Genomic DNA, 14,099 nt, shown 5'->3' with positions numbered 1-14,099 from the left:
AGTCAATCCCTGTTGCAGTCAAAAAAAAAAAAAAAAAACAAATAAAAAAAATCTGCTATCTATTCAACTCCAACCAACAAAGATGCTCAGCATCTTAAAGGAATTTTTGGTACTGGAGAGAGTATGTGCCTCACTGTCTATGTATACCTTCATTTCAGCGAATCCAAAAATTGGCATCCTTTGACTGGGGCCCTAACCAATACACTGTCTTTGAAACTGTCCAGTAAGCTGCAGTACATTCTCACATCTGGGTCCCCACATCTGTAAGAGATCTGTGAGATACAAGTCTCTGTGGCTAATAATTCTACCGACTGGAGACTCTGGAAAAGGGAGACAGCCTTGAACTTGCAGATCCTCTTTGGGGTTTTGGAATGCTCACCTCCCTAACATGCAGGGTATACCCCTACCAGGTATACATCTTTTGAGAAGCAGCTATTAGCTTGCTACTGAGCTCTTATCAAAATTGAACTCCTTACCCATGGAGGTTTTATGACTGCCTGCCTGCTGTTTTCATTTTGGGGTGATCAACTCAGACTCAGTGACTAATTATGTGAGCAAGGGTCCTACAGACTCACTTAGCAAATGGTATATTCCAGCCCTCGGCTTGCCTGGCTCCTGTGGCATCTCAGTTTTACGTGAAAAAATGGCTCTCCAAAACTTGCAAGGAAACTGTTGCAAGGGTCCTAAATTTAATTCTCTGCTGAATCTGCCATTCCCTGCCAGACAGCGCTGACCATGGTTTGATCTATAGTCTCCTTAATCTTACCAAGAAATGTATCAGAAATAGCAGGGTACGTCCCCAGCTTCTGCATTTCCCATGTGAAATACCTATCAACACCTTTGCCTGTCTTTCCCATTCCCGTTTCTGTAGCTATTGCTTAGCAGTCAGTGAGGCAGAGAAATACCACCAGGATGGTGATGTGGATAAACAGGACAGACATGTCAGATTGACTGTCCTCATGCAGCCCATCCGAAGCAAGGACTCAAATCAATTACTCGTGCTTAACTTAGAGGGTAAAATCTCAGGCCTTTCCTGGACCTTGTAAGTCAGCAGGGATTGGCTATTGAAATAGCCCAGTTGTTTCCTATAGGTCAAGGCAGTGAAGCCATCACTATTATTAACAGCCCTATGTCCCTTTGTATAACACACATATATCTACTCAATAAATATTCGTTATTAGAGTAAATGGGATACAGAGATTTAAAATTACCTGTTTAAATTGAAATATATTTTGTTAAAACATTTTATAAACATTTAACTATTGAATAGATACTACATATATTGTTCACTGTCTACATTTCCCTGGTCTTCCATACATTTCCTTCGAATGTACCTTAAAGATTTAGGTTTCTTAAAAGACAAATTTGGTATTTCAAACTTATGTTAAATGTATAAAATTACTTATATTCACTTTTAAAAAATTACCCTGTGACCTACGAGGATTGAGTCAACCATTGGTTTCATTAGTATGGGACATTCTATGTTACTTCATAATCATAGGCTCCTGCATTGTCAAACAAAAAATTTTGTCAGAGTTAAAATTAATATGGAAATCAATGTAAATATATGCTATTTTAAACACATTATTTTTGTGCAAAACTTAGTCATGGCATACAGCCGTCCATTTTGGCATGGCGTATTAAGCCTAAGTTGGAGTCTTCCTTATTTTTCTCGGGACACCCTTGTTCTGTAACAGGGTGGCTGCCCTGAATTAAAGCCAGCTGTTCATTATCTGTGTCTCCAGTTATACTGGAAGCAGCTTGAGGTCAGGATCTACATCATATTCATCCTCATGTCTGTAGATACCACTTAAGTTCTTGCCAGGTAGTAGGCCCTAATAAGTGGAGGCTGAATTACACTCCAAACAAATTAAGAGATGTAGTTCTCCTTTCAGTTAAGTCTGCATCTTAATTGGTTTGAAAAAGCCCATTTCCTAAGACAAAGTTTCCTCTTCTGCTTTTGAAGCAGCCACCCAGCAGTCCAAAATCACAGAGTCCCCTAACTTCCATTAAGCCAGGCACACTTGAACACTGCGGGCTTCTTCCACACAGATAGCAATCTATTCGTATATTACTATGCTACTCCTTCTAGGTGAAATCACACTGATGAGCCCTCATCACCAAGAATGTATTTGAAAGTCTGTTTTTTACCCAGTAATGACGACTGTTCTCCATTGATTTAGTCATTCACTTCAACTGACCTATCAGGATACTGGTGAAGAGAAAGCTAAAAGTGCTAGGATTTTTAATTGTGGACTTGGAAATTTGTGAAACAAATTTATCTTCCCTGACCACCTAATCTATTCACAGACAATGGTGACCAAAAAAAGCAAAACACACGGATACACAAACTTTCTCTGTGGTGACAAAAAGATTGAATATGCAGAGAGATGAAACTATAAGAAACTACAAGTTTATTTCCACTGTTTTGCTTACAGATATCAAAATCTGTTTTGAGGACTATTTTCCAATGAACTATCTATTAAAAGTAAAAATGGAAGTATCCATAGTATACAGTTACCATGAAAGAAACTGATACAGTATGATTGACGCATTTATAATAAAACATTAAGCAAAAGTTAGGATTTTTTGGGTGAACCAATGAGAGTTAAATTTTAAAAATATTTCCCAAGCTTTGAGTGACAAAGTTGGGAAAGAGTGAAAAGAAAAATATTACCTTTAACTATAATGGTTATAAGACCAAGCATTCTCTCTGAGGAAGGCACAGATTTTTATTTCATTTCATTTTTCTTTTTCTTTAATAGACAAACATATTTCTCCCTTATTACCTTTTTAAAATAAAATAAGGGGGAAACTGATATTTATTTTATAGAAAGATATGCAGCATGGAGTCAGGAGACCTGGATTCTAATTGTCTCTATTAATTACTTAAGAACCGTGGGTAAGTTATTAAAAGTGATGGAACTAAAATGCCTTCTACATCCTTTAATTAATGTCTAAATTCTGTGATTCCTCCTATTAAGAATGCCAAGCATTCCATTTATTCACTTAGCTAAGTGAATAAAAATGATTTTCCATAATCCCATGTTAAAGTCAGAGACTTGAAATGTTTCTCTCCTGTAGAAATTTTAATTGTACATGAGAGTTGATCTTATGAGTATGACTTTGACAGTAGTATTGTAAAACTTTGGCTGAATCATCATGCTAGTTTTGAAATATTAATTTGTTTATTTACTCTTTGAGAGTGCTTTTTGTAATATTCTTTCTAGTATAGAATAAAGACAGAAAACAATGCCATCTGTAAACATAGGTAATAGTATGATATGTACAGGTACAATTTGAGGGTTACTTTGAATTCATAAAATTTGAAGCATTTTATAATATACAAATTCTTGTAAATTTATAAATAAAAATGCAAATGCAAACATCAATAAAAATGAATAATACTTCCTTCCATAAACGTAAATAGGAAAGTATGAGAGATACATAGTAAACTATGAAAATATGTAGTTATCCCTCCACTGAATCTTCTTGCCTTCATAAGACGGTAAATCACTTGGCTCTTTATCAAATATTGTAATTTTAGATAAAACAGTGTGTGTGAGTAAGTGTGTTTTCCTTCTTGCAAGGTTTTGTTTTTAAGTTTGTCTAGAATTTTATTTAGGTTAATTTACATACAGGAGTTTGCCTATAATCCCTGGGTTTTACTGAATAAAATGAATGTATCACTTTATTTTTAAAAATTGTATTTTTATTGCTGTCAATAAGGAGACAGTTCTTAAAATTCAAGTTGGAAAAACAGGTGTTATTCCAAATACCAAAGTAATAAAAGCTGCATTTAGTTACCTTTACTTGAGTAAAGAATTTAAGCACGTATCCATAGGTTTTTATCTTTTCTCTCATTTCTCCCTTCTTGCCTGATTTCCCTTCTTCAGCCCACCCCCTTCACTCACAAGCCAAAAATGGCTTCACATGGAACATTCAACTAATTGCAGTCTATTTCTGAAATTATCTATATCATTTCCACAATTTTAAATTACTCTTTTCCTCTGTAAACATTTAATTTAAACCTATCCCATCCTCTAGGTGGCATATAGTTATGAGCATTATAAGATACAAGTTAATGATATCCAAAGATTTGTCTTTCAAATATTGGTATGCCTTGTCTCCCCAAGTGTTATATTCAGCTGTTTTTGCATAGCCTTAATAATGACAATGACATTAAATTTAGGCAGTTCTCAAGTTCCAGCTCACCAAGAGTTCTTAACAAAAATTCCTGCCATAATTTATGGCAGATTAATTATTTGCATTCTTATAGACCATTTTAATATTACATGTAACCAGCATATATCCTTACAAAACAAATGATAAGACATTTCTGACATTGGATAGAATTTTACATTAATTATAATTATGTGAGGAGGTATTGTCCTGAACTCGTCATTTACACAATTATGGGCAGTAATTGATCAAAGTCAGCATTGCTCTTTGCTTTCCCTTTTGTTCAACCGGGATGTATCTTTTTCCAATACAGATGCATTATTGTTGGACATATTGCATATAGTAAGCATTCAATTGTTATCCAGAGGGCAAAAGCATTTAGAGAAAAAAAAATGATCTTTTGATTCAGTTCATAACTTACCTATTATCTATGCACTTGTATGACCAATATGAATATTTGCAGTAATTGTTAGTTTAAATACTTAGTTTTGAACATTCTTCTTAGTCAAGCACTAATTTTGTCAACTAAAATTTCCAAATTTAGAAAACCAACAATAAAATCATTACTCATAGCCCCTCCTGACTTTACATGCAGCTCTCCACATACACCTACAATCATCCCTTGTCAGTGACTTGCTCACTGCATTTCTTCCTACCTTTACACAAGAAAAGAGAAATAAAGGCTTGGATACAGTTTGAAAACAAAACAAAAAAAAAAATCTTGACATTGGAGAAGGCAAGATTTTAAGGCAATGCTCACTAGACAAATTCTCTAGATAACTGTCCAACTTTCCCTCTATTTCTTGTGTAGGCAGAGACTTGCTCTTTTAAGGTGAGGAAACGTACATCTCTCTCCATCAACTTTGAGAGCAAAAATGACATTTTAACTCCAATCTCCTCAAAATTCTTTAAAATAACAATAATAATATTACCAGGAAATTTATATTCACACACTACATACGCAAATGGGGCACATTTTAAAGTTTCTAACATTTATTTCTGAATACTCTTCATTGCTTAGAACACAAGCCCTATGGCCAAGGGTTCTATGGAGTAAAATATGATGAAGTTACCATTTCATCACTTCTTTTAAAAGCTAAATTAAAAATTGTGTGAGGGTAGTTTTCTTTTTAAGATTTCAATACATGGGGAATCGGGGATACAAACTTTAGTATTTAAATTGTCTCTCCCTGTGCTCACTCATTCCTTCACCTCCCTTGCTCATATTCATTCACTGAACACAACTCCTTTTTCTCTTAAGCCAAATAGAAATACTAAAACGTTAAACAAGGTTTCACAAGAAAAGGGCTGCTGCCCAAAGAAAACTACAGAAAGACTGTCTGGATGCTAATGTACTGCCAACACCAGAAACATCCAGATAGTGCAGGTACCTTTTAATACCTTTTCTGATCTCACTATTAGCCACCAAACCTAAAGAAAAAATAAGGGTTTTGGCTTATTGCAAATTGAAAGGGTCAGTTTAGTGCTACTCTAGTCTCCTTCAAGAAAAAGCTTCTTATCCTCAAGAGTTACTGAGCTTTTGATGTTGTTGCTGAGGGAGATCCATCACCCAGTCAGGTGCTTGCTGCTCAACCTAGGGCCGAGATCGATTCCGGAAGAACAGGTATGTAGGGGCGTTCCTTGTTAGCAGCGTTCCTATGTTATATTAGAGGCTAAGATGCCCCTAAAGGAACACAATGAATCTGAGCGGTGTAAATGGTTGTTCAAAACAACCGTTTTTAAAACAACAATAACAAAAAAGTTTAGTCGCAAAAGGTGTTTTTTTTTCAATCTGTCTTTTTTCACGTTTGATCATACCCTAAACAGCCCAGGTGCTGAGAAACACACAAAGTAACTGTACCTAAGCCAGGATCACCGCGTGTCTGTGTCAGTTTCCTGAGATGACTGTCAGATAAGCTGGAGAGGCACCAACGTGTGCAGGCAATGAGGTCAGAATTCCCTGGGAGGACCATTGGCTCTGCGAAGGAATACGGCGGGACAGTGGGGGCTGGCGAGCTAAGCTTTGGAAAAGGAGGGAAGGTGGGTCAGGGCGGACTTTGTGGAGAAGGCTTTGTCAGTGTGAGACCGGGTGAAGCGTGGCAGATGGGGGCGTTTGCGGTCTGGCAGAAGCGGGAAATCAGAAGGGGAAAACGGGGGGACCGTGAGGACAGAGAGGACCCTGTCTGGGGTAGCGGGAGGATCGGGGCCATCCACTGCTGCTGTTAGGGTGGGAGCTCCGAAATTGGAAAGTGAGGCGGGACCGAGGGCTGCCCGGGAGGGAGAGGGGTTCAGGTTGCCAGCAGGTGGAGTTGAAATCAAACAACCCCTGGGGGACCGCCGAGCAGCGTCCTCCGAGACCACCTGCCTGGAGGTAGAAGAATCATAGCAGGTGGTTTGGGTACCTCCTAAAGCAAAAGACGTTTTCTCCGCGCCCAGCCTTAGCGCCCGACCCCCTGCGCTCTCCGGGCTACTCACCGGTCCTGAGAGGAAAGCGCCATCCGGGCGCGCGCGAGGGCTGCGCGGCGCAGGCGGCAGGCAGGGCCCGGCGGCGGCGGCGCTGTCCTAGGCGCGGGACTGGAGCCGGGGGACACAGAGGTGGCTGTAGCGGCGGCGGGGACGCCAGGAGCTGCGGGCGGGGAGGGCGGTGAATTCGGAGCTGCAGCGCCGCGCGCGCTCTCTGCCCATCTCCGGATCCGCTAAAGCGGCTACTGCTGCTGCCGCTGGAGGGGAGGGAGGCGAGGAGGAGGGGAGGAGACACGCGGCTAGGAAGGAGGGAGGGGAGAGAAATGGGGGTGGAGGAGAGAGTGGGGAGAAGGGGAGACGATCACCCAGAGTGGAAAGGAGGGAGGGAGAGAGGCGCGCACGAGCACATCAAAGGTTCCCACCAGAAGAGCTCCGGGAGGAGAAATTCTTGATGAAGTGTTGGGTCTCTCTCCCCCTCCCCCACTTCCCCTTCCCTCCTTCTCCCTTCGCGCCCTTTCCTTGGGCCCTTCCTCCCAAGGCTCTGGCAGGGGTTACCCAGGCTCGGCAGCAGCCGGGGCTTCTGCGCTCCGATGAGGTTGCTGAGCCCAAGAGGTGGCCGCGACAGCTCTCAGCGCCACCGGCCCGAGGCACCTGTGCGCGCACACACCGCCGACCGCTCCATTGCGGCGGCTCGCAGCTGGGGATCTGCGGGCCCTTGCTCTCCTTCTCTTCCCTTTCTGGTCAGATTATAATCAGATTGTGCATCCGTGACATCTGTGTCGTCCCCTATTGCTGTCTGCTTCCCTGCGCGCTCTTTTGGCACAAAGTGTCCGGGCAGAAGGCGCCAGCAGAGAGCTCAATGCAGGCCACCATCGCCTGCCCCTTGGAGCTGTTGCCTAGGCAGAGGTGGCAGTGTTTGCCGCCCGGGTAGACCATCTAACGAGGTAAAAAAAAAAAAAAAAAATTCTATGACCCGATTCCCTGGGACTTTGTTCTCAATTATCTAGGAAGGTTGTAAGTGTGAAGGGCACGAGGGCATTCTATTATCTTCTGTCATGGTTCTCCTCCCAACGTCTTAGAAAACTAGGATATGACTTACCACGTTTAATCGAAATATTTCGCGACCTGTTTATTGAAGATCTTTTCTTTTTTACCCTAGTTCTAGGATTGGCCCCTATTGTGGATTTTCTTGCTTCTGTTCGGCTATGAATAGTCCTATTTATTCGCAAACTACAAAGACTCCCATGAATATAAATACTGTATTTAGCGCCTATACACTCACAAGATAGAGGGTGCGAATCCACATTTTCAGTAAATATAAAAACAATTGGGACACTATTGACTGATTGCTATGAACCATATTTTTTTGTTTCATAATATCTACTTGGTTGTTGAGCATAAGCCGGGAGCAAATAGATTATTTGCATAAAATGTATAAGACTAGGAAAAGCAAGTAATAAAACTCTCCTCAAATAACATAAAATGATCAAATTACTCCCTGTGAGTATCCTAAAGGGAGTTTCTGATTTTGTTTGTGTGTGTATGTGCTTGTGTGTGTTTTATTTCAGTCATCTGTCAGTTACTTAAGAGTCGTTTTTAAAAACCAAAAGGATCTTAATTTTTAGAATAAATAAATTAGGCATTTTTTTTAACTTAGTATGTCTTATATAACGGATGTACTCTTATTAAAATAGATGCACTCTCAATTGTAAATGCAATATGGGGAAGCATTTTTAATTCAATAAAGCATACCCAAATGTTGATGTACAGCCTCTAGATCTTCCCATATACATTTACATGAGGAAAAAAAAATGTTAGTAATAAAGTATTACCCAATGGTCTAGGTGTTCTCAACTTGCTAGAAGCTTTCATGTGGAGTATATCTGCCAGTGGAAATATTTCGTTTCACATCTACCTGATATCTGAATGAGAGTAGCACCTCCCCATCCAGGGAACAGATATCAAGCGCTCATAAAAAACCTCAGCTTTAAAAGGCGTGCATTACTGTCTCCAGATGTTCAGCATTGCACCATGCAAATTCACCATATGCTATTCTTTCAGAGAAGACCATAGACAGACAATGGTTGGTGAAGACCTATAGTTCATTTGATTCTAAGTCTTCTCAGCTATTGCTGTATTAAACGAAGTGAGCAGTAAAATTTTCAAATACTAGTGGCTCCTGGGGCAGGGAGTGATTACAAAGAATTGAACCTTCATTTTCACATTCCTGTTTAGGATATTTCACATTCCTCCTTTCAGATGATCTGCCTTTAAGAATTTTTGCTATTTTCCTCCTATACTTGATTATTAAACTGTAATAGTAATATTTGCACACTCTCGCTTTATGATTTTAAAAAGGTGAAGGAAAAAAATGCTAACTAAAATGTCTTAAAGCCAAGAGAAAGGATGACATTTAGAACATAGAAAGATGAGTTCTAGCCTCTACTCCCCAACCGTTTGGCATGCCAGAGACAAGAATCAATGGGGTGATAAAAGATGGAAGGGCATTCTAGTTCTCCTGCTGGAGGAATTGGATTTCAATTTAGATTCTCAGGCTGGGTGAAAACGTTTCTGTCACCTTTACCACAACATTCTTTCCCTTTCATATTCTTTCCCTTCTACATCTCCAATAATGTCAAATTGTGTTAAACATTACAACATGGGAAGCCAAATAAATAAAATAAAAAGCTTCATTTTAAACACCCTGTTAAGACAGGGGATTGTACTGGTGGCACCAAATCTTCTATTTTTGAGATTTGGATCTCTGGTATAATTCAAATTAATAAGTGTAATTTAGCTTGGGACTTTTTGAAAGCTTTCTTTGGCTCTGCTTGCTATACATTTACCATGCATACCAGTTTCAATGTTTCTACTTACTTCAGCCCAATGCGAACCCTGTGACATGGATGAGATTTTGCATCTGTATAGGATCCACTCTACTGGTTCCAACTTAAATCTACCCAACATGCAAAGATTGCGATAACCAGCTTAATCACACCTTCCCCTACCCCCAATACAGGCTGAAGAAATTTACTTCCTGGTTAGAAAATATAAAATTTGAGACCAAACAAAGACTCGACGCAGTAGTGTGTGGTAGTTTCCAGCAGACTCTGCCCAGCTGACCCTTCTCTTACTCTAGTAAATCTTCCTTCTATATTTCTACCTGACTCGTGAATTTTTTCACGGCCCACGAACGAACAGACACATCACACTCGTTGTACTTACTTAGTTGAAAACAAATCCTCACATAGAAATTTTCTGAAATCAGAAAGATTGAAAACCCTATCTTTAAACAAATTCTTCACAGCTGACAGAGATTGGTTAGCAAAAGAAATATCATTCCTCTACTTACTGAACAAATGTTTAATAAATACCCTTTGCAGGCAGGTACTATGTTAGGTCCTGGGGATACCACAGTGAAGAAAATTGGTAACTATGCCCTCGTGAAACTTAGTCAAATGAGCTAATAACAGTGCTTAATCACTAAGAATGATGTTATGACCATGATAAATTTGAAGCCCAAAGAAGAAATATTTATTAATTCAATTATAGGCATTAATAAGATTATGAGTAAAAGAATACAGATTATTAGGCTATGCTTATTGCCAGTTCTTGTATGAGTTGTTGAAGAAAAGAGGATAAAGAGCATTTAGGGACAAAAAGTAAAATTTGTTGTAGTAAAAGGAAAACATGGAATTTTTTGGGGGGGCAGTGAAAATTTGATGAGCCTTAAACCTGTTTTAAAATTAACATTTCCTCAAGTCAATGGGGAAAATCAGAGAGTAATAAATGTCTTTGAGGTTGTAGAGAATAATGAAAAATTACATATGTACAAGTACTATACAATACATATGATTAGGACTGCTAAATACATGAACAGAATCTGGAATGAAGACAGTGGCAAAAGTTAGCAAGTTTCCCTTTTCCTTCTGAAGAATATACAAAGCAACAAAAATTAAAGCAAACAAGCAAACAAAACCAATAAAAGCCCCTGCAATTTCTGTTTTCAGTAAAATCAGAAGGTATATAATCTGCTGTTTTCAAAATGTGTGTACAGGATGTGAAAACTGCTGAGATTAACCAGAAGTCTCAAAAGAGGGAGAAGAAGAGCAGATAGTAATACAATATATAATCTTAGAAAGAATAATAAAAATGTAATTCCTAAAGGTGAGAGTTTCACTGTGAAATGCAAAGGCTCTTTTCCTGGGTTACAACAATGGATCCAGGAACTGAAATTAGGCTCTAGCTGCAAAAGCAGGAAACGAAGAAGTATGGCAAGGGTAAATAAAAAGGACTCACTTGTGGCTACTCTCACAGAACCCAAGAAAAAGTACTTCCTGCAGGTAAATTGCTCATCTTGATTTATAAACCGCATGCATCTTATTTTTAGCAATCAATGTGGGAACTGAAGTGAGTAGGGCTGATGACAAAAGCCCTCTTGGATATGCCCTGTCAAAAGTAATGCAGACCTACACAAAGATTAAACAGAAGAGTGATATTTGCAAAAAGCTATCTATCTCTTTAGTAGCAGAGAAGACCAAACCTTTGTAAAGCTCTGATGACTGTTTTCCCCTTTCCTTTTCCCAGAAACCTAGTTGAGAAAAAAAAAAAAAAAAAACTCGGTTAATTATGAGTAATAAAAAAGGAACCTGCACAGTATCAATACAAAAATAATATAGAAAAAGACAGAGCAGCAAAATGTACCAATTGTTGAAGAACACACATTGTAACAATGTTGCCATGGAGAAGTTGAAAAATTTGTCCCAACATTCTGCTATGAATTTTCATGAAGGCACAATGAAGGAATTGCTTCCATGAATGAGAACTACAAGGCACAAATGCAAGAATTTAGGGATGGTTTATGAAACAATAGGAACTAATGACCCAAAGCTGGCAAAACTCAGGAGAGAAGTGGAATAAAAATTAAAATCATTACCAATTAGGAATAAATATGGAGGAATTACAAGGTAAAATACACTCTGAGGTAAACACAGTAAGGGAAAGAGGGCAAAGGAGAAAGGCCAGCAAAATGAAATGGAAATAGATAAACAGGAATAGAGAAAACATATAAGATGGATAACATAGGCAAAGGCAATCTAACACATACATAATCAGGGACCCTGAAAAACAAAAATAAATAATGGAAAGATTAAGTATTTAAATATAATATTTAATATTAAAGAAAGAAACATTCTTGAAATGAAAGAAGACTTGAAATTCCATTTTTAAAGGTCATAATAATTACTAGGTAAAACTGCCCCAGAATCACCACCACCAAGATGTATTCTAGTACAGTAACTAGAATTGAATTATAATAAAGACTCTTGGGCATGCAAGGAAAAACAATAAGTAACTTCAGAAGGAAAATACTGAGATCAGCCTTATAATTCTTCACTACAATATTCACAGCAGAACAGAGTCAATCATTCAATATCAGTGGAAGAAATCCCAAAAGTTACCAAAGAAAGTGAGAGATAAAGGGTTTTTGTTTTGTTTTGTTTTTCTATTTAGCCAAACAGCCTTTCAAGTCTATCAAGTGAAAACCGTGTTCAACATGCAAGAACTAAGGGAATATTATTCTCATGAACCCATCTTCAGGAAATCACTAGAATAGAGAATGGAATTTAGCTTTCTAAGAAATAAATAAAAGAGATATCCTGGATCAAGGACTTGTACACATTGAATGTATATAACTGTTCATCTGAATTGTGAGGATATGAAAATTAGAGCAAAATAATAGAATATAAATCTCATAGACTCTACAATATAAAAATTATATATCTAAACAAAATTTGGATATTAAGGGCAAAAGAAGATGGGATATAAAACATTATCTAATGACCAGGATTCAAAGAAAATCAGTGAAAGGAACAAATAAGTAATCTACCATTTGATAATACAAAGGCAACTATAATCAAAATAATATCAAATAATCATGTAGTAAAAGAGGAAGACAGAAGGAACAAGAAATACTAATTTTTTATCATTACTTATTTTAGAAAATTTAGTCTATAAAAATAGAGAAATGCAATTAATATACTTGGAAATTTGGATAACTTATTGCTCTTCGCCTTTCCCTTTTTAATTTTTCAGTTACAGTGGACATTCAATATTATTTTATATTAATTTCAGGCATACAGCATATGGTTAGACATTTTTATAATTTAAGAAGTGACCTTCCTGACTAGTCATACCCACCTGGCACTATACATAGTTATTACCATATTATTGACTATATTCCCTATGCTTTACTTTACATTCCCCTGATTATTTTGTAACTAACAATTTGTACTCCTTAGCGCCTTCGTCTTTTTAACCCTGTCCCCCAACCCACTTACCATCTATCACCCAGATAATCTAGTACCCATCTGACCCCATACATAGTTATTACAATATTATTGACTGCAATCTTTATGCTATACCCTATATCCCCATGACTACTTTGCAACAACCAATTTTTACTTCATAATCTCTTCCCTTTTTCACATATTCCCAACCCCCGTCCCGTCTGACAACCATCAAAATGTTCTCTGTATCTATGAATCTGTTTCTGCTTTGTTTGTTTATTTTGTTATTTAGATTCCACATATAAGCAAAATCACATTGCATCTGTTTTTCACTGTCTGACATACTCGACTCATCACAATACCCTGCAGGTCCATCCAGGCCACTGTAGATGGCAAGAACCCATTTCCTTCCATAGCTGAGCAATATTCCATTGTATATATGTACCACCTCCTCTTTATCTGTTCTTCCATTGATGGACACCCAAGCTGCCTCCTCATCTTGGCCATTGTAAACAACACGTCCCCTCAGAGTAGTGTTTTGAATAAATATCAGGAAGTTGGATTACTGGGTCCTTCTTTGTCTCTTGATATAGCCTGTGTTTTAAATCTATTTTGTCTGCATAAGTATTGCTATCCCAGGTTTTTGTTTGTTGGTTTGTTTCCATTTTCATAAAATAACTTTTTCCATCCCTTTACTTTCAGTCTGTGTCTGTCTTTCAATCTGAAGTGAGTCTCTTGTAGGTAGCATATGTAATTGTAAGGGTTTTGTTTTCTTAACTATTAAGCCACCCTGTTTTTGATTAAAGCATTTAATCTACTTACATTGAAAGCAATTGTAGATATGTAGTTTTGCCATTTTAGTATTTATATTTTTAATCTTTTTTTTTCTCCCCATCTTAAAGAAGTCCCTCTAACATTGCTTGTAATACTGGTTTGGTGGTGATGAACTCCTTTAGCTTTTTTCTTGTCTGGGAAGCTCTTTACCTGTCCTTGAATTTTAAATGATTGCCTTGCTGGATAGAGTAACCTTGGTTGTAGGTACTTGCTTTTCACCACATTGACTATTTTGTACCAGTCCCTTCTGGCTTGCAAAGTATCTGTCGAGTAATCAGCTGGCATTCTTATGGGAGCTCCCTTATAATTTATTAGTTGCCTTTCTCTTACTGT

The 14,099-nt window shown here is 38.0% G+C and overlaps 1 protein-coding gene across 3 annotated transcripts in view; it reads right to left on the bottom strand.

The window, feature by feature from the left end:
• FUT9 (fucosyltransferase 9) overlaps positions 1-7,531 on the bottom strand; it is a 165,415-nt gene extending 157,884 nt beyond the window's left edge. For 2 of the 3 annotated variants that reach the window (XM_033102815.1, XM_033102817.1), the window contains exons 1-2: positions 7,201-7,531; positions 6,658-6,944 (exon numbers count right to left, since the gene is read on the bottom strand). The gene's annotated coding sequence lies outside the window, so the exon portion shown is untranslated. The remainder of the gene's footprint in view (positions 1-6,657; positions 6,945-7,200) is intronic. The other variant, XM_033102816.1, reaches the window with a different exon arrangement.
• Positions 7,532-14,099: the final 6,568 nt, after the last annotated feature.

Source organism: Rhinolophus ferrumequinum, chromosome 3 (genome assembly GCF_004115265.2).
Source record: "Rhinolophus ferrumequinum isolate MPI-CBG mRhiFer1 chromosome 3, mRhiFer1_v1.p, whole genome shotgun sequence".
Lineage (NCBI taxonomy): Eukaryota > Metazoa > Chordata > Mammalia > Chiroptera > Rhinolophidae > Rhinolophus > Rhinolophus ferrumequinum.
Note: the sequence above shows the minus strand (reverse complement) of the source record. Positions and strands in the feature narration are given on the sequence as shown.